This window comes from Arvicanthis niloticus, chromosome 1, assembly GCF_011762505.2.
Source record: "Arvicanthis niloticus isolate mArvNil1 chromosome 1, mArvNil1.pat.X, whole genome shotgun sequence".
Taxonomy (NCBI): domain Eukaryota; kingdom Metazoa; phylum Chordata; class Mammalia; order Rodentia; family Muridae; genus Arvicanthis; species Arvicanthis niloticus.
Genome location: NC_047658.1, coordinates 37,374,229 through 37,395,444, shown reverse-complemented (window position 1 = coordinate 37,395,444; position 21,216 = coordinate 37,374,229). Strand labels below are relative to the sequence as shown.

Below are 21,216 nucleotides of genomic sequence, written 5' to 3'. Positions count from 1 at the left end.
CATATGTAAGCTGTGGCACATGCATGCCCTGCTCCATACATAATAGGTAAATAAATGTAATTTAAAATAGTTTTTAAAGGAATATAAATGACACACTCACAGTGGGATCTCAGCAGAAAACCAGAAACCCCTGACCTGGGATTGTAGGTTGCAGCACGACTGTGACAGCAGAGGTGGTGGCAGCCTCTGGGGTCTCATGAGGTTTCACTTTATCTAACTTTAAAATGGTAATAATGACATTTTCCCTTTGTTCTTCAACCTGACATTTAAAATGTGCTTTGAACTTCTGGGAAGAAAAGGACCCCACATAAGCCAAAAAGATGCGCTGGTATTAGCAGTAGTTGCAATGCACATTCAAAGTAAACACACACTCGATAAATATGTCTTTTTATAGCCATTCTTCCTGAAATACAATTAAAATTAGATGATGTGAGTTAAGAGTGAGGAACAAAAGACATTAAAATGACATTACAAGAACAAGAGAAGAAAGATTGAAACTCTCAAAGGAAAGGGACAGATGGGAAATGTCAGCAGTGTTTTGGAAGGATGAAAAAAAAAAAACAGCCGCTGTGTGGTGACTGGGTGGGCTTCTCTCTACGTTCTCCCCCTGCTGGGGGCTGAGGGAGAAGCTTGGTACCAGGAGGAAACTGAGTGCCTGAACCCTGGTCTTACTCTGGAATCAGTCAGCAGCTGGCTGAAGGGAGAGTAAACACTAAAAGATTGGTTTGCAGTCTGGGATAAGAGAGTGCACTGCTTAGAGTCTGTCTTCCTCCTCCCACGCTGTGCTTTGTGGTGGTTGGTGGGGCTCTGTGTGACTGGCCCACCGTGGTGCAGCAATGAACTTGTCCCCTGTGAATCAAAAAACCAGACTGATACATCAGAGCCTAGGGATGCCGAGTATAGCTGAGGCACGAGTGGGATGCCTGGGAGTCTGTACTGCAGTAACACTAGAAAACCCTTGGATGTTCTGTGGCTCAACACCTCATATGGGCCACCAGGCCTACAGGATAGCTTTTCCCTATATGGCCAGAGAGCCCAGGAGACTGCTTCCATTTGAAAGCCCTGCCTGCCCCCTGGAAATGGGCAAAGAAACTTCTTATTTGTGGTGATGTTCTTATATCAGTCAGAGGCAGAGCAGATGGCACTCCATTGTTCATCCTAGCTTGATGCCTGGCTTGGTGGCCAAAGCCGTTTTTATGCTTAGGACACATAAAAAGAGCCAAAGCAAAGCAAGTAGACACAGAGCAGATCAGGAGGAGGAAGTCAGCAGATACCTATGTCTGTGTCCCACTGTGCCACATGGTGTGAGTGGAGAAAGAAGCCCACAGACCTGTTCTCCTCCCCACTGCACAGGCAGGCCATAGCCACTCCTGGATGTCACCCAGGGGTCTGGCAGATGCATGGCCAGTGTGCAGCAGGAACCACCACAGTGTGTGAGTGTGTGGTGGACAGATGTGAGAGAAAGAAATAGAGTAGATTGAGCATTGTGAAGAGAGATGGACCTGGATATTTGAGGGTGGAGATGGCTACCCTGTTGTAAGTGACCAGCCCTACCACCTGAGGCCATGGTGAGTTCCCAGTCCAAGCTACCACTGACTGCCATGTCTGGCTCCATGACTATGCAGCAGTAGTGGTCAATGCCCATGGGTCATTTACCTCTCAAGAACATGGGGACATCCCTGGTTGTAGACCAGGTGGAGGTCCAGGGGCTGGGCAGAACTGGCCCTGCCCCTCAATGGCTGTGGCACTCTGAAGAGCTGGTCCCACTCCACACTAGCTGCAACTGGTCTAGGTGGAACTGTGGAGCTGAGCCTGGTGGCTGGGGTGTGGGTGTGCTGGTCCCAAGACCACCGTGAGAGCAGAAGAACCCGACCCTGCTTGCTGCTGATGACAGCACTGGGTGGTCTAGCCAGAGTAGAGCAGTGCTGGAGAGTTTGCCCGTGGTGGTGCTGATCAGGGAGAGCCTGCATGCTGACCAGCTCTGCTACTACCGAGGCCCAGATCCAGGGCTCTGAGTTGACCGGCCCCAACCAAAGTCTGTATCATCTGCAAACAGTTGGGACTCATGAAAGGGCCAATCTTGGTGATCCAAAGCTGCAGAATCTCCATGACTCAGGGCCACACAGGATAACCAGGAGGAGGCCCAGTGAGGATCCAATATTGATGGTGTCACTGAAGCCAGAGATCTTGAAACAGACCGATGACTCGTTACAATGGCCTTTTGAAAGTAAAGATGTGTGGTCAGAGGGATACACTGTGGGACACACTGGGACATACTACAGCTTCCATATTTTCTATGCTCTGTCTCTGTCTCTGTCTCTGTCTCTGTCTCTGTCTCTCTCTCTCTCTCTCTCTCTCTCTCTCTCTCTCTCTCTCTGTGTGTGTTTATGTGTGTTTATTTGGGGGAGGTTGCAAGGGTACAGGGTAGATATGAGGGGACAAGGAGATGTCTAGGATCAGAGTGCATGATGTGAAATTCACAAAGCATCAACAATTTTGTGTGTGTGTGTGCTTTAGGTATGGATTTTATTTGTCTTTATCCTGAAACACCATAACAATTTTTTTTTTTAAATAAAAGAGGTCTGCTTGTTACCTTTGGCTTTCCAAGTTGCTGCTGGAGGTAAGAAAGGCATAGAGGGAGTCACCCTGATGATGAGTGCGCCAGAACAGAGGTAACACTTGCCTTCCACACATGTCCAATTACCTACTGCAAGGAAGGCTGGAAGTGCATGAGCATTTGTGGATATTAGGCCCACATGGGTCTTCCCTGTTTCTAGAAATAGAGTGGAAGTCTATGGAGAGGAGTGGGAGATGGCTGTTTGCCTGCTCAGCATAGCTGCCCCTCAGCTGCCTTTGACTCCTGTGAAGCTGGCTACTAGTCTCCACAGTGGCAAGGGGCTGATGGGGCTCTAGTGTGCAAGTTCCAGGCTCAGGAGGATGAATAACCCCTGGGATTTGGCTGGGGCTGCTGTTGTAACTTTGCAATGTACTGAGCACCCGTATACTAGGAAGTGCTCTAGACGGTCTGCATAAGAGCAAGGAATAAAACAGACGAGATTCACATTCTCTTGAAGCTCTACTCAAATGCTGGGTGGTAGATGATGCCAAAAGGTAAGTCATGTCCTTGCCTATATTAATGAAACCAAATGTCCCTTCATATTTATTAAAGATTTGGATACCTTGTTGGTTGAAGACCTTGCTCACTTTCTGTTGTGTTGTTTACATTTTTCTTAATAGTGATTTTTTTAGATGAACACTTTGCTTCTGTGGCTTGTTGGATACTCATGTACATACACACACATGCACACAAATACAGAAACACGTGCACACATGTCTTGCATTTAAGGGCTTGCCTTTTTACTACAGTGTAGTCTTACTGGTATCATGATTTAAAAGGAGCTGTTTGTCCCCTGTTGTTGTCAGAGGGCATCACTAGCTTCCTTTTCATATGAAGAACCAAGACTTAGTTCTTACAGTTTCAAAAGCATAGTTTCATCTTTTCATTTATTTACTTAGTGGATCCGGGGCGGCGGGGGAGGGGGGGTGCTATCTACTGAGGAGAAAGTCCTTTCCCCACAGCTGTCCACTGCTACTTAGTGACAAATGATGTATCTTTGTGACCAGAGGTTACTTTCTAGGTTCACTCTGAATTTATTGATTTTTTTCATGTATTCTTGCATAAAACCTAATTGTTTCAAATAACTGTAGGTAGATTCAGAAGTCTCTGCCTAGCACTGTAAGCACTGTGTCATTGTCAGCATCCAGCTATGTCTGTCCTTTGCACTACCATACAGGTTCCTAGTCATAATTTGTAAAATTCTGGGAAGAAGCCCTGCTGGATACATTGATGGGGCTATGATGGATCCAGAGACTAGGACAAGCAGTTGTCACAGTGACTGGAGCGAGCCTTCTAGTCAGGTCTTCTTGAACTTCACTAATGGCCTACAGTTTTCTGAGTGCCTTGTATTATTTTTCATTAGTTATATGCCTAATTTAATGTAAATGTGTGTGTGTGATATGGTGTGTCTAAGATGAGTAGTATGTGTGTGTATCTATGGTATATGTGTATATAGGGTGCTTAGTGTATATGTGTGTATAGTGTATATGGTATGTGGAGTGTGTATGCATGTTGTATGTGGTATATGTATGGTATGTGTGCAGGGTATATGTATGTTGCATGTAATATATGTGTATATGTAATGTATATGATATGTGATGTGTGTGTGTATTGTGTGGAGGTTATGAGTCTGGTATATGTGTATGTATGATGTGTGAGATGTATGTATGTTTGTGGTGTATTCATGATATATGTGTAGTAAGCATGTATATATGGTATGGTACGTGCGAGCATGTGTGTGTGTGTGTGTTATATGGCATGTACTATGTATGTGTGTGGTCAGTGGTGTGTGTGTATGATATATGTGTATGTATGGTATGGGATGTGTCTGAGTGGTGTATTGTATGTGTATGGTGTATGTGTCATGTATATATGTATGTATGGTATGGTATAGTATATATGATATGTGTTGTGTCTGGGTGGTATGTGGTGTGTATATAGTGTGTGTCACGTGTATGTAGTATATCTGTATGTATGGTGTAGTATGTTTATGTGTGGTGTGTAGTGTATATGGTATATGTGTGTGTGTAAGATATGTATGCATGTAATATATGTGTATGTGTGAGATATGTGTGTGGTATATGATATATGGTGTGTATGGTGTGTAATGTGTGTGTGTGGTATGTGCATGTTGATGCTGTTACCTACTGCTATACCTCAAACCACTGCAAGAGTCAGTGACTTAAAACAGCACAGACTAACATTCCTCGTGATTCTGTGTGTTTTTCTTTTGCTGGTCCTGCTTTCAGTCTCTCATTGATGGGGGCTGGGAAATCTTAGTGGTCCAAGTGGCCTTGGGAAGTGGGGGAGCCAGTCATCACTCAGCTCATGGTCTAGACTGGGCTTCTGTCTATGACATTGGAAACTGCCAAGGACACAAGCAAACAGTGCCAGCCTCTAGAGGCCTGGGCCCCAGACATGCACAAATATAACCTCTGCCACATGCTGTTACTGAAACCATGTCCCAAAATTAGTTCACATTTGAGAATGGAGAAATAGTCCCTGCTTTCTCATTGAAAAATCCGGCAGCCACATTAAGCCATATTATTGCGTTCAGTTTCAAAAAAAAAAAAAAAGAAAAAAGTACCACATATATTTTAATTCCATTTTCTATTTGTTATGAGAAAATAGATATAAAACTGGTTTATACATATTAACCTTTATAGCCAAGTACTTTAATACATCTAGTTATTAACTGTGTTACTTCTGAATTCTCTGCCTATACTATGTTGTTTGAAGAACAAAATCATTTCTTTCAGAATATGTCTGGCTTTTCTTTCTTTTTTCTGATCTCACTGTCTGCTCCTCCAGTGAAGTGTGGGCATGAGGGTCTTTGCCTTGTTTCTCATCACAGCAGGACATTCCCAGTGTGTCACAGTGATGCTGGCTCTGTGCAGTTGTTTGCGTGACTAAGTTTTCATCTGTTTCAAGCTTGCTAAGTTTTTGTTGGGGTATAACTGTATGATGTGCCATTCTTTTGAGAAGACTGTACAAGGTGAATCCTTTATTCTGATAATATGGTGATTGCTTTTTGAAGGTCAAACGAAGGTGACTTCCTTATTGGAACTTACCTTGCTTGTGCAGATCCTCTTGGTTTTTATTTTTAGTGTTTATTCAATATTTTGATTATATATTCATGAGGGAAGTTGGCCTTTGGTCTTCCTTTTCTAAAATGCCCTCGCCTTATTTTTATATTTTAACACTATCTTCATAAGAGTACAGAGGAGATAGTTCTCTTTTTCTTTCTGGAAACGTTGATTTGGGACTGACATGATTTCTTCTACAAATGCTCAGAAGAACTCAGTAGTGCAGTCATCTGGGTCTAGATTTTTTTTTTTTTTAGAGTTAGTTTTGAGATTCTGAGTTTATAAGTTACAGGGACTACTCAAATTTCAGGGTTCTCACTAATTCTGTTTGCTTGCACCCTAGAATTTTCCAACTTCATCTGCGCACTTCATGTTTGTTGGCAAATGTTATGCATACTAGCCTGCTGTTGCTGTTGGCCACTCCTTTGAGTGAGCACAGAGATGGTTCTGTGCCAAAAGAAGCTGGAAACCGCAGCAGAGATCCTGCCAGTGGTGTTGACAAGGGCAGTAAGTAACAGGAATTGGCAGGATGCCCTCTGTGCCTCACATTTCAGGTTACTGCCATTGCCTCCCACTGGAAGGAGTCAGTAGAAGACCATCTATATTGGTGTGAGGCAAGTGGTCCATGCCATCAGACAGAAGAACCCAAACCCTGAGAAACTCAGAATTGAGTATGGCAGGCATGAGGTCAGCTCCCTGCCAAACTACCTTCTCTGGAATATGTAACCATGACACCCCACTGAGAGGACCATGGCAGTCAGTCAGGTAGCATAGAAACCTAGAGTTCTCCATGCTAATGAGGTGTCTAGATAGGGCCTGAGTGTTCAACGGATGAGCTTCCCTTTCTGGGTATTCCTTCCTGTAAAGGGTATTGAATCCCTGGTTCACACTGAGTAAAGTGCATGCATTTACATCATTTATTTCAACATCAAATAAAGCAGTTTGGATGGGAGCAGAGCAGGGCGGGGTGTGTCGTGATAAAGTGCCATACCTAAATCTCCAGGAGAAGGCCTGAACTAAACAGGGTTCTGCCTCTGTTCAGGGTTCAACCTTCCCCATCCTGCCTGGATGTCCTGAGGGAAAGCATGAACTGGGGAGCCCTGTTCTCGACTCCCAGTGGTACCCTAGTGTCTCCTGGGTACACAGGAGACTGGGAATCACAACAATCTTCTCAGACCTCACTGTTTCCCATCTGAGAAAACGGACTGAGCACCTCCATTATGGACTATGTTCTGTCTTCCCCAAGCAGCTTGCTAGTGCCACTCCAGCCGTGTTCCAGGCACTCCTGCTGTGCTCTGGGCACTCTAGCAGTGAGGCAGCCCAGCATATTGATCTGGTTTCTGTTACTATACTTTAATACCCAGATATGGATAGTTTATAAAGAGAAGTGGTTTATTTAACTCATGGTTTATGGCGCCAGCGTCAGCTTTGTTTAGCCAAGGACTTTATAGCAGGTGGTATCATAATGCCAGGAGAATGCGCAAGAAGAAAGGTCTCATGCTCACAGTGTGACCTAGGTATCTCCCTTCATTTTAAAGGTTCCAATACTCATGACATCACCACACTTAACACAAAGCTTTCAACACAGGAATTCAATGGAACAGGGAAAATTCAGTCCATTAGTGTGAGGGCTGAGTTCTAGCTGAGTGGGTTTAGCTTGAGTTAAGATGCCAGGAGCTCACCACTGCTCAAAGCTTCCACTTAGTGCTTTCAGCTTCTTGTCTTGCAAACTCAAAGGCTGAAGTTTACAGAGCACAATGAGGCGGGCATTTGGAAAGGAGTTGACTATGGGCTCATAGGCGGGAGCCTAACAGTTAGAGCTCCTATATTGCAGGGGCAAGTCCCAAACATGAGTGCCATCAAGTTTCTTACGGTTTAGGTTCTTTTTAATAGGGCTTACGGGCGGGTGAGCTGGCCAGTCTAGTTGGCAAAGCGCTCAGGGTTCTGTGCATTTTTCCATCACAGTGGCTGGATTGGAGTTTTGGTCACACCCTCACAGATAATTTCTAGGCAGGTGTGTAACCGAAGAATGATCACAGGAAACTAAAGCAGGAACTAGGACCCAAACACTCCTTGCATTTCTAGCCTCTGACCAAAGGCAAGAATTGAGGTCCCTGTCCCTAAAGTACAAGATTCTCTCTCCTGCTCTTAACACTGTATAAAATGGATTCAAATCCTATCCATAGCCCCATCTAACAAAAAGAAAATCTTGTGGAAAGATTTAGTTCTAGCAGTGGAGATCAATGGCTATCTCCCCCTCCCCCTCTCCCTCCCCCACCCCTGTGTTGCAAGGCCCTCCTCTTAGCCCATCTGAGGCCTTTGGGGGAAGCACACTTCATCTGTATCCTCCTGCTCTTATTCCTGAGGCATGTCAGGATTGTCTGAGTTCAGAATTTAGTGAGAGTTTTCATCCTCACTTCAAGGATCCTTATGACCAATATTAAGATCTTTAAAAGTATGGCCATGCCTGCCCTGCCTTTTGATCAGTGTCAGGATCCCATATATGATGGTCAGGATCCTGTGGTGGCTCCATAGGCATACTGGAGTTGAAAACTCCTATAAAATGATATTGATATACCTCCTCTGTGCTTAGATATAAAAGTACCACTGCCCTGTCTTTGACAACAGTATTTAGGATGCTGTACAGATGTGTAGCCAAGAAACAGGTTTGTTAAGTATACATCTAGGTTTGTTAAGTATACTTTGATCTGCAGGTGAAAGTCACATGGCAACCCATTTCCCATGATGTGTTCATTGTTAAATGGTATGTAAATACATTGTAAAATCCATTGTTAATATTCTTCTCTTTTTTTTCCTCCTTCCTAGAATCCTTGTTTGCTTTGTTTCTGGTGGGAATGTGCAGAATTTTATTTAGTTTACATAGAAAGTCTTTGTTTCCTGACTCTGTGTGCCCAATAATCTATTCCTCTATACTAGTAATGATAGTGTTCCTGGGTAGAAAATTCCTGGCCCAGTATTCTCTCTTCTTACTAACCTGCTAAGCATTTCTTGGTCTGTGCTTCTCTATGATCACAGATGAGAACTGTGGTATGAAAATTTCCCCAGAAACTAAGTATTCTTTCTGTGTAGACGCTTGTATGGTTTCTTGCTAGTCTTCAAATATAGAGACTTTGCCAGAGTGTATTTAAATGTGGACTTTTCAGGTCACTTTTGATATGAGTCTCCAGTTTACTGCTCTTGTCTGCTCTGTTTACTCCCTGTCGCAGATTTGTGTCCTCCCCCAGCTCTTTTCTACCCAGAGTGTCTCCTGCTCCTGTCCTCCATGTCTTCAGTCTTCATTTGTGATTTTTGGTTCATTAACTCGTCTTGTATTATAAGACTCATGTTTCATATGGTCTCCTAAAACAGTAATGTGTTCTCAGTGGGCACCACACCTTTTTTTTTCTCCTCAAATTTTAAATTAAAATACCAAGCACTGTTCCATCCTCAGAGTATTTTGTCACACTCTAATAATAACTCCTTATGTGTTCTCATTATGTCTTTTTATTATAAACTCTACTTCTGTTTCTGCCATTAGTTCTGCTCCACTGTAGACATCTGCTCTAGATCCTGGCTGTCGCCTTCCTTGAAGCCACTGTATGTCTAGGTGGCATGCAGGTCTCCTTTCTCTGATCATTGTCTTGGGTACAATCTATTTGAGCTCATTGGTTTGGGCTCAGCTTAGATTATTGTAGTTACAACCCATATAAGGCTACATGGATTACTAGGAAGATATGGAGGCATGCAGGGAATGCTTTCTCTCTGTGGTGCTGTGCCAAATAAACCAGAAAACTTACCCCTTCTTCCTTTTTCTTTTCCTCTTCCCCTTCATCCTTCCTCCTTCCCTTTCCTCTGTCTCTGTCTCTGTCTCTGTCTCTGTCTCTCTGTCTGTCTCTCTCTCTCTCTCTCTCTCTCTCTCTCTCTGTGTGTGTGTGTGTGTGTGTATGTATGTGTATATATATTCTAGGATTTAAACTTATAACTTCAGACATGCTAGGCAAACACTGTACCAACTTGTCTCTTTAGCTATAGCTGGGATGGGATGGGATGAGATAGTTTCTCTTTGGAATCGTCTACAGGCCTCACTTACAACTTACCTTTCAAAGAGGACATCTGAACCCTTCCAGAACTAACATCTTAGTTTCCTCACATGGTTCTTGTTCCTGTCTTGCTACTCAGGAAATCAGCTGATTTGCTGCACTATGTCCTGGTGTGCATCCTGGGCTCTAGCACAAACATGGTGTCTCTCCAGTTCATGTGACCTATGACCTGAAGACTGTTGCTGAATTTGGATCCTTGGGCTTAACTGTCAGTGCAGAATATGTTCTTCCACCATAGACTGTGAGGACCAATAGAGGGTCACCCTCTGAACAAAGCTATATCTCAGGCATCATCAGTGACTACTGGCAACCAGGAGTGTGCACTTGGCTGATCTTTCTATCATTTCTATGGTTTACACATGACAATATAGGGGTCAGAAAACTAGGCCGAATTCGGAGGTTCTGCGGGAGTCTAGGTGTCAGAGACATTCATATGCCTAAAGACTTTCAGACATCAGGTGACAACTTCCTGTCCGCTGCTAAACAAACAGAAACCAGGGTTGTACTACACAGTAAAGCCTCAGAAGGCTAGGATCAGCTCCAGGTGAGGTCACAGTAAGTGTCTATATGGTAGCCTACTACGTGAGTGAAGAAGTGGACTCCAGATGCAGAGGTGCTGGTCCAAGGATTACCCCTAAGGCCCAGTGCCAGGTGGGGGACTGGCCTTGGTGGGTGCTCTCAAGGAACCACTGCTGGGCTCTCAGTATCATTCATGTTAAGATTATGTCCACAAAACGTGAAGACATGGGGCAATTTTGAAACAAATTTTGTCTTTCTCATCTACAGGCATTGGCTAGACAATTGTGGGTGGCTGTTAATATTAAGTACCAGTGAGTCCTACTGAATTCTGTAAGCTGCATCTAATAATCACACTTAGACATGAAGAATTAGCATAACAATGTAGCCACATCTAAAGCCATTGAACTTTCCCCTTTACACAAGTCCTATGTAACAGCTAGATGTCTTTTTGCCTCAGAGAAGGAAGCCAGCTATCATTGATTGTGCACTAAGGTCTGAACTTCAGCCACATTTCAGGTTCAATCTTCAAGTGTGCCCAGAGCTAAGACAGGTAGACCAGTTGGCACATAGGCACAGCTGGAGTCCCAGTATTACTATATGGAGCCTGTAAGCAGCTGGGTGCCCAGTTCTCCCAAATCTATCAGTATTGGTTGGGAAGCTTTAGGGTTGCTCTTAGCAGCAGGTGAAATACAATATAACTTACAAAATCTTAACAAAGGTAGCTATGCTGAACAGTGTAGAGAGAGGCTGCTACAGATGTGGCATCACAGCCTATCAAAGCCAAGGACTTGCATTCTTTCTAGTTTTCCATCCTGCCAGTTTTAATTTGTCTTTCATGTGTTAGCTTACCGATTCTTAGTCATAAGGTGATTGCCACTATTCGGGAAAAATCATGCAGATGGAAATGGCCAGCGTGGAAGGACATTTTCTCTCTTCTTTGCTTATTAACCTCTTTTTAAGAGCAAATAAATAGCTTTCAGATGTTGCCCAAAATATCCCTTATTGCTCATTGGTTTGAATGGAGTCACATGACCATCCCTTAACTACTCACTTGGTATTTAACATCCATGTAATGAGCTGCATAATTTGTTTATAAATTTAGAAATATCATCCTTGAGTAAGGTTCATCAATGTGGGTGGCTGTTAATATTAAGTATCAGTGAGTCCTACTGAATTCTGTAAGCTGCATCTAATAATCACACTTAGACATGAAGAATTAGCATAACAGATGTAGCCACATTAATTAATTACCATGTGAAATTTCCCAGTGCACGGCTCTTAAATGTCCGGAATAATAACCACATTGAATTAGGTAATTTGCTTAGAGGTAAATATGCGAGAGGGAACGATGCACGAACAGTGTGGACCACTTAGATAATTATAGACAATCGGGCCATCGGAGAAAAAGTCATTGGCATGTGGCTAGTGATTGGTTGGAGCCAAGGAAGCAGCTAATTAGTTGCTGTTTGCTTTTCCCACACCACATCGTTCAAGCTTGTGGGATTAATAAAATCTCAAAAAAAAAAAAAAAAAGCATGAGTCTTGTTGGTGTATTCAGTCAAATTAGGGGATTGTGTTGCCAGCTTTGGGGCGCAGAAAAGCTCCAGAAAGTCCAGATACTGCTTTTTTTTTTTTTCATGCATTTAGGGTCATCCTCCTAAGGGTGGTCCCCCGACTGATGAGCAGGGCTGCAGCCTGTCCAGCTGAGGCAGAGCCATGAGGCAAGCTCATGTGACTGTCATCCACAGAGCTATCCTTGCCTTACTTTCTCAACAGAGGTGCTCACGTGTGCTGTCCTTTGCCGTCTTTGTACTTTTCTGGTGTTACACTCTCTTGTCTTTTCCATTTCCTGCCTCTTTCTTACCAGAGTTTTTGTTGGGAGCTGACTTTTAGCAGAAAGCGGCTATCAGCTTTGCAGCCATCTTGAGCCATATACCCTGACATGAGACTTGTTTTTCAACAGCCTACAGCAGCTGAAGCACACTCTGATAGCCCGCATATTTTGTTTTGCTGTTTACTGCCCCCAGCTGCAAGGCACACATGGTATCCATGCCTGCAAGACATGCAGTTCACGTGCTGTCCACATGCTATATCCACGCCATACATGCCTGTAAGGCGCACATGGTATCCAAGCCTGCAAGGCACACAGTGCATGTGCTATCCATGCTATAGACGCCTGTAAGGCTTATGTCATATCCACACCTGCAAGGCATGTGGTATTCACGCGGCAAAAGCCTATAAATACCCCAGATTTCCCTTCAATAGAGAGAATACGGAGACAATGAAAGAGACAATACAGTAGAGAGAGAGAGACACAATAAATGAGACTTGAGACTTGATCAGACCCTCTGTCTTGCCTCCATTCTTCGTGTCGATTGCCCCACACTCTCTCTCTCACTAGACCCAGACCTGCAGAACACAGCGGGCCGTTACAATTTGATGCCCAAAGTGAGACTCCAGTAAGCGTTACGAGTTTTGTACCTTGTTTTGTCCTACTGAGCTTATGTTTGTTTATTCCCTGAAACATCTGTCTGTCTGTCTTTCTCTCTTTCTACCCCCTTCGTCCCTCCCTCTCTTTCTTTCCTTCTTTTCTTCTCGAGGCCTTTGACAGCTTCATATAAATCAAGAGCATTATCTGGACTTTCTGGAAGTTTTCTTGTCCCCCAAAGCAGGCCACACAATCCCCTAATTGGGCTGGAGGCTAGCAGGAAGGAGACGTGCAGGAGAGATTTGAGGGAGGAGGCTAGAGGAACAAAATAGGATCACAGAACAACTGTTAGATGTAGGAAAATGTTAGAAGCAAAACTCATTGTCTTGTGTGGTTAATAATACACTAATTCAAAATAGGGAGCATGTCGTACATGCTCACGTAGCAACTGAGGAGAAAATAAAGTTTTCCTTCATGCTGGGTTTCTAGTGATTGCTCACTTGAACTTTATAACTGATGAGTCAGTCAGCTTTGCTGCTGAGTGAGGTTGCTAGCCAGCATATGATCTACACATTGGCAGGGGATTAGGGATAGGCCTTTTAATTCTGTGGTAGAAGTGACCTGCTTGCCCAGGGGTATCTCAGTTTCATCTATGTACCTGTTCCAGGGTTTGCACTGTGAAGTTAAGTGCATCAAAATGAAGATGAGGGGTTTGGGCAGTAACTTTTCTGGATTGAATGGTTTTCATTCTAAGAGAAGCAGAGATTTTACACAGTTCTGTATGACCTTTATGTTCTGCCCATTGGAAACCAGATATTCTGGGGGAAAGGTCTGGGCTGCTCAGGCTCCAAGCACGACACTCCTGAAGCTAGTCGCCTCCAGTGAAGATGCACTCGGGAGATTGTACATTTGCAGATCGCCTCAGGGAGACAGCACTAGGTTTGTCTACGTTAAGCAAAGGAGTAATTATTGTTGTTACTACTATTATTTTATAGGAAGTGCATCATGAGCTGCCAAATGGGCAGCTTCCAGACAGAAACCTGGTCAGTCAGCTAAGAGGACAGGCTTCTCACCATCACTCTCTTGTTTCCAGTCTCTCATTTTAGGGTCCCTGTGTTATCCTTACATACAGAGCCTCACTATTCTCAGTAGGCACAGTTAGGAAACGATTGGCACTAAGATCCAGCAAAGCAGAGGAGCACAGTTCAGTGGAGACATGGAGTGTCAGTCCACCTTCTGTTACTGTAGCTCTGATTTAAAAAAAAAAATGCAGAGGGAGGGTGCTCTATTTTGGTTCCTGGTTTCAGGGTTTTAATCTGAGGTTGCTTGGCTCTGCTGCCTTTGGGCCTGTGGCAAGACAGTACAGCTTAGAGGGGTGCACAGCTGAGGACATTTCTCATGCTAATCATGAAGCAGAGGAAGAGGAGTGGCCAAGGTCAGAGTATCGTCTCCAATGGCATCACTTCCACCCCGCCCCGCCCCACCCCTGTAAATCTGACTTCTTTCAACTACCCTTGTTAGTTTGCCTCCTTAACCCTTAATTTTCCTCAGAATGATCTGGGAAATGAGTCTTTAACACACAGGTCTTTGGGGGCATTCAAGAGTCAAACTATCACAGATGGTGTTGGGGTATGTGAAACCTATGAAGGTTCAGGCCAGATGAGCAGCAGATGTGTATGTAATTCAGAGTGTGACGTGCTTAATCCATTCTACTTGAACAGCTGGTTTTTTGTTTTGTTTTGTTTTTAACTACAGTAGAGGTTTCTTCAGCTCTGCGTGTGGAATCTTAAAATGTGCCTATAAAACACAGGGGGAAAAATTTAGTTTTAAGTCATGTGTCATAAGCATATCTTCCGCAAATGTTCACAGATGTTAATTTATTTTAAAATTTTTAAATTATTCTGGATTGGGTTATATTTACAGGGCTATTGAGGAAGGCGCTCACACTCTGTAGGTAGTAAGCAAAAATTGGCTCACGGGGAAAGCTGCAAGCTGCTCACATAAATTTCAGTGAAGACAGAGTCTGGGGTTAAAAGGAAAATTAAGGGTTAAGGAGGCAAATCCTGAAACACAGAGGAAGATGAATATGAAGGCTTGTGGCTAAGTATGAGATAACCAAACTGCCCAGGTCAGAGGAAGCACAGGATCCAGTAACAGCAGGCTCTTACTATCTTCCCTCAAAAGCCCCTCCCTTCCCCCCCCTCCTTTTTTTTTTTTTTAAGGAAACCACGTGGAAGATTCTTGCTTCTAACATAGCTAATTTTAATAGTCTAAAGTGTGAGGAAGGACAACTCCTGCCTCCACCTGTGGCAGGAAAGCGGCCCAGACTCTTTCATAGACAGTGAGTTACATTCAGAGAGGGGAGGGAGCAAGGTGGGGGCGGGGCAGGCGGCAGCCTGAGCTCCCATTTCCATTTCCACAAGGAGTGTCACAATCCATCTTGAAGTCTGACTCCTACTTGGAAACATCTCTTTGTTCCAGAAGTCACCTTGCTACGTTGCCTAAATGAAGACAGAATCAAGATAGGAAACTCATTGTGTCTCACAGGCTGCTGCCAGTGACTCACCCAGGAAATAAGGAAGTAGGTGTTCTTTTAAGAACTGTTAACTACTGGGGCTGGGGAGATGCCCCATGGCTTAAGAGCAGCTGATGCCCCTGCAGAGGATCCAGGTTCAATTCCCAAAGGAATTTATTTCTGTCTGTTTGAGGGGACTTAGCCCTCCACAAACACCTGTATACATGTGATGTACATAAACTCACACACACAGAGAAACAGACTGATAGACACACAGACCAATGAACACATACACACACGAATTGGAAATAAAATTAAAAGCCATTCTAGAAGTTAACACTTAAAAGTATTTATAGGTGTGTGTGTTCATTGGTCTGTGTGTCTATCAGTCGGTTTCTCTGTGTGTGCGTGTGTGTGTGTGCTCGTTCGTGTGTGTTTTGTTTCATTTTGTTTTCAATTCTTTCATAGAATACAGTACTTTAGAACTTAAATATATTTATTCCTTGCCCAGGCCCTTCTTTCTGTAGGGAAAAGCCTGAGTCCTAACCAGTTTGATATTCTCATCCTGGACCCAAGGGAAGCTAGTGGCAAGAGCTCTGATAAAATCACTTTTCCTAAACAGTGCAGCATATTTTAAAGATGCCCATTTTAGATTTAATCTAAAATGTAAATAAGCATGCTTCCTGATTGTGACTGAAGTCATTATTCCCACAGGAAACTCTCCTTTGTTGGATTTTGATTGATTTTATAATTCAAAATGCTTTTTCGTTGTTGTTAATGCAGAAAGTCTTGGCACATGACTTGATCTGCTTGATGGTCTTAATGCTGCTTTATTATCTCATTTCATCTCACTGCACTTATTAGAGAATTCTGGCTAACTCTTGAAGTTGCTTTTTTTTTTTTTAAGTTGGGTTTAGTGAGTCACAATTAATACACCATAAAATATACTCATTGAAAGTACAGTTTTAGTGTTCTTTCAGGGTATTTACAGTTATTGCAGCATCTTCTAATTTTCTGATACTTTCATCTGTCCACACTGCATACCCTTGATGAGTTACATTCCAGGTAGTGGGGGTTACAGCCTGCTGCACCACCAGGCCCAGCCTTCTCCTTTATCAAGTCTGCTTTTGGTCTTGAATCTAAAAGGTCACTATGCCAAAGTTCACACAAAGTTACTTCTGTGTTTCATTCTTTAGTTCTCTCGTGCTGGCTCTCATTATTGGCATGGAACCCATTTTGTGTTGCTTTGTGCATGGTATAAGGTCAAGGTCAAAATTCACTCTTTGTTTTGTACTGTCCCTTATGGCTAGTATTGTTTGCTGTTAATCTATTGGATTATCGTAGCTTCTCCTGAAAACTGATCATAGGTGTGTGGAGTGATTTCTGAACTCTCAATTCTGTTCTCTGTCTCTATATGTATGTGCATTAGTTGGTTATAGCTATTGTAACAGAATCCTGCAGACTGGTGGCTTACATAGTAGAAATCTTTTTCATAGATCTGGAGGCCACAAATCCAAGATGAAGGTTTGATGTCTTCTTATCTCTTCCATTCTTAACATGTTAAATGGGCACTCTCCACTATGACAGCTTAGGGCTTTTTCTTTTATACATATGGATTACTGGTCTCTCTCTTTTGATAAAGGCACCTGTCCTAAAGGTTTAAGTCCTCACCCTAACTGCCCCACTTTAACTTAGTATATTTATGTTTAAAAAAATACCTCCAAATATAGCTATAGTCTAGGGCACCATGAACGGAACTTAAGCATACAAATTTTGGCAAGAACACAGACAAGCCTGTGACAGAGCTATGCCGTGTGATGCTGCATTAGGAGCCTTGGTGAAAGCCTTGCGAGACTCTGAGCATTTCCTTATAAATCCTTTCTGTTGGGTCAGTAGTGATGCCCTACTTTTACTCCTGGATTTATTGTTATTTGGGTGTTCTCTCTCTCCTCGGATCAGAGGTTGGTCAGAGTGGCTGACCAACCTGAACTCACTCGAGTTCTCAGACCACCTGTAATGGTAATGTTCCCTTCAGCCACATATGCAAGGAAAAGATGCTGTGCTTCCTTCTTTCTTTCTTTCTTTCTTTCTTTCTTTCTTTCTTTCTTCCTCTCTTCCTCTCTTCCTCTCTTCCTCTCTTCCTCTCTTCCTCTCTTCCTCTCTTCCTCTCTTCCTCTCTTCCTCTCTTCCTCTCTTCCTCTCTTCCTCTCTCTCTCTCTCTCTCTCTCTCTCTCTCTCTCTCTCTCTTTCTTTCTTTCAAGAGTGCATGGTTGGGAATCACTAGAAAACTGCTAGGCTGGCAGGTAATGAAAACCCTAGGGGGTTCTGGCAGAATCGATGGTTCTCTTCTCACGTCAAGGCCTCATATATTTTCATTTGCCCATAAATTTTCCCCTTGAAGGCTGTTAATCAACAATCTAGCACTAGGCATGGAGGAATCCACAAAAAAGAGATGGTTATAGTAGTTCTCAGAATAGAGACCTAAGCTTCTACTAGTGCAGGGGAGGCCTTACAATGTACACCTGGGTCTCCCCTGACCTTGGAAAACACCTTATTCAGCACCCAAGTTCTTGAAATGGAAGAAGTCTCCACTTGTCCCTGCCTCTGCAGACCTTGGAGAACCCATGGCCCCTGATTATCTCATGCTAGCTTTGAAAGCCTGCCATTCAGCTTACTGGTCAAAGGGACCAGAAAGGAGATGGGACCAGAGACATGGGCTTACCATAAACTTACCATGCTTCAGGATCCCACAGTCCCATCTGCCTCTGTCTGTGGTGGTCTCCCTCAGTCATGCATACACGATCTCCCTGACTGCCTTGAATATTCTCCTTTTATTTATTCACTGATGTTGTCTTATTTATGAGGAACAACGTAGTATTTGGATTCTTTAGTTTTTCTAACATTTTACTAATTTCTTCCTGCCGACTTTTATTTCCCATCCCAATGTGGATGGCTTTTGCAAAAACAATCTGCATTGTTGGTCTTCTTGGCTCTCTTTGGTGCCCTTGCTTTGTGAGTATAGTTCAACTGCCTGCCTAGGCACAGTTTCAAAGAGTGAAGGCCTGTTTCTTGCATGGAGGGGACTGTGGGAAAATGCTTTGGGTTAAATAACATGGACAGCCTAGAGTAGCACATAACGTTAAAGCAGGGCCACACCTAACACAATATAACATTTTAGTCAGCCATGGACCTTACATATGATGGCCATCCTCTAAGATTAAGCTGCCTAGTTCCTTCCTGGCCATCTTAGTTTGTGTAAATATATCATGTTTACCCAGTAACAGAATCACCTAACAATATTCTGTCATTAAATAACATGTGACTATGTGCTCCAAGCTGTCTGAAACTCCAGGGGTAAATGGCCAGAAATCACATATGTACATTTATATGCGAAAGTGTGGGCCCTCGTTGCTTGTCTCCCCTGTCTGTATTCCCAACAAGTAAACTAATAAGCAAATTCCCCTGCCACAGAATTCTATGTCCGATTGTTTTCAGTCATCTTCCCATGGCATTAAAATACCTTCAGAGGAGATGCTTCGGACTTAGCTAAAACATATTCAGTTTCAAATGCTAGAAAGAGCCAGGCGGTGGTGGCCGCGCCTTTAGTCCCAGCACATGGGAGGCAGAGGCAGGTGGATTTCTGAGTTTGAGGCCAGCCTGGTCTACAGAGTGAGTTCCAGGACAGCCAGGGCTACAGAGAAACCTTGTCTCGAAAAAACAAACAACAACAACAACAAAAAAAACGAAACAAAAACAAAACAAAAAAATCAAATGCCAGAAAGCAGCACAAAGGAGATTAACGGAAGATGCCCTAGTGTTGTTCAGTTATCTACAGGAGTCTAACCTTGAACCCAGGACACAGGGATTCAGATGGCAGGATCTGTACTATTTCTCCATCGATCAAGGTATCTTTTGAGTTGGCATCACCACGAGGGAGGGGTTTTTCCGTTTGGCTAGTTTGGTGCGTGCGTGCGTGCGTGCGTGCGTGCGTGCGTGCGTGTGTGTGTGTGTGTGTGTGTGTGCAAATCACAGCAATAACAGCTAGCTGTATGTTACCCTTCATCTTGTTAATGCAGGAAAGAGGACCTGTGTGGACCCCTCTTGTCAGACGCTGGCTAGATGGCATAATTACTGTGCCTGGCACAAACCATGTGCCAACAACGGAAGGAGTAGGATCAAGGTCTCCTAGAGGTGGGAGAGGCAATTTCTAAAGGGGAAAAAATGCAGTGGGAGGAAGAAGCCAAGCAAACAAATCAAGTCTTATTCCTGCTTGAAACCTTGTATGATCATAATTCAATACACCTTAATGGTTTTCATCAGGGCCCTTGGTAACTGCAGTTTCTGTTTCTTGAAAAGAGAGTTTAATAAGAGGCTGTGAGCCAAGTGGCTGCTGTCCTAGCAAGGCACTGTCTGTCTCATTAGCCCACCCCTTTCTCAGCCAAGGGAAGCTTTGCTAGGCTTGATCAACTTTTATGAGGAACAAAATGTTCTATGCAGTCCACCGCGTGGTCCAATCTGGAGGACCTTTGTTTAGGGATGGGTAGACATAGTTTTTGTTTTTTTTTTTTTTTTTTTTTACAAGCAAACAATGAGCAGACATGAAGAACTTCACTGAATCCTTTACAGCATCTTGGTTGCTGTTGTTATCCAGCACCAAGACCGGTATTTGTGCCTGAGCTCTTTCCCATGCCTGCTGCACAAGGCAGGGAGGCTGTTCATGCATGCGAGTGAGCCCCATGCTTTGATTATCCCCTTTCTTCCCCAAAGGTCCTCACCTGCTTTTAGCATTGTGTTGCTGTTAGAGGACTTAAAATCGTTTTCTGCTTCAACAAGAAATATCAGTGAATGAGGAGGAGCCCCTGGTAGATAATACAGATGATTAGGGCTTGTTGGCAGGCATCTGCTGCCAAGGAGATGGAAGAAAGCATTTAATTACTTAGAGAAATGTAAGGAGCTCTGCGTACCCTTGCTCAGTGCCTTTCAAGTCTTACATAGTGTGGGGTTCGCCTCAAAGAATTTTTATTTTTTCCCCTCCTTTTAGGGTCTGATGATAAATGCAGAAAGGTCACCCCCACAAAGCATTTGAACATTTCTTTTCTGCTTTAGCCATTTATCTCCGTGACTCCAAGGCTTCCACAGAAAGTTGCACTTGCCATATTGCAATCACATCAAATTTACTGAAAATCTGAAGCTCATAACATGCGGAGCATTATGTCACTGTGGAGTGAGGCTTCACCAAGGAGATGATTTTTCATTTATCTTCTGAACAACAACAACAACAAAAATCAACCTTTTTATTTTTCAGAGCGTACAGCCTTAATGGCACAGAGCTGTCTATATGTTTCTTTCTGACCTTTTCCTGATCTTTCTATGTGCATGTTCTGCACTGAGATGAACATCTTCCTAGTGCTGGGTAGCAGAATCGGACACCCGGAATATGCCACGTTGGCATGAGGACCACTTGGAGCTACCGTACTTGAAAGAACAGCAGATGTGAGAAGGGCAGCCTTAGCTCCGCTCTTCCTCTGAAAACAGGAGGTAAAAACTTTCAAGTGCAAGGTGCCCGCCCACAGCCAGAGAAAAGAAACATTACTGGGTCCTAGCCAAGAGGTCTAGCAGCAGCCTTTTCTGATAATTTCTCTCCTTTAGCCTTCCCACATAATTTAGTTACATTTCCACATTTATCTCTCTTTGTTCAAATACAAAAGCATCTAGGTCTTACCACTTCTTTGAAACTTTGTTTTGTTATTTTTTTTTTTAAAGACTGTGTCCCATAACACTTGGACTGAAGGTGTATGCATTTATTTAATTAATCTACCTCATGGGCTGTGGGCATAGCTCAGTGGTAGAACGTCTGCCTAATGTATTGAGGTCCCAGATTTGACTCCCAGGACTGCAAAAAAAAAAAAAAAAAAAAAAAAAAATTTATTTAAAAAACTGCCTCATGAATT

General features: G+C 43.4%; 1 protein-coding gene and 1 non-coding gene across 2 annotated transcripts in view; both read left to right on the top strand.

The window, feature by feature from the left end:
* The window catches only part of Entrep2 (endosomal transmembrane epsin interactor 2), a 399,942-nt gene that overhangs the window by 251,417 nt on the left and 127,309 nt on the right, over positions 1-21,216 (top strand). The window lies entirely within an intron of this gene.
* LOC117701497 (small nucleolar RNA SNORA48) lies at positions 1,068-1,213 on the top strand. The gene has a single exon (XR_004605748.1). It is a non-coding gene; the product is annotated as a small nucleolar RNA SNORA48 (small nucleolar RNA).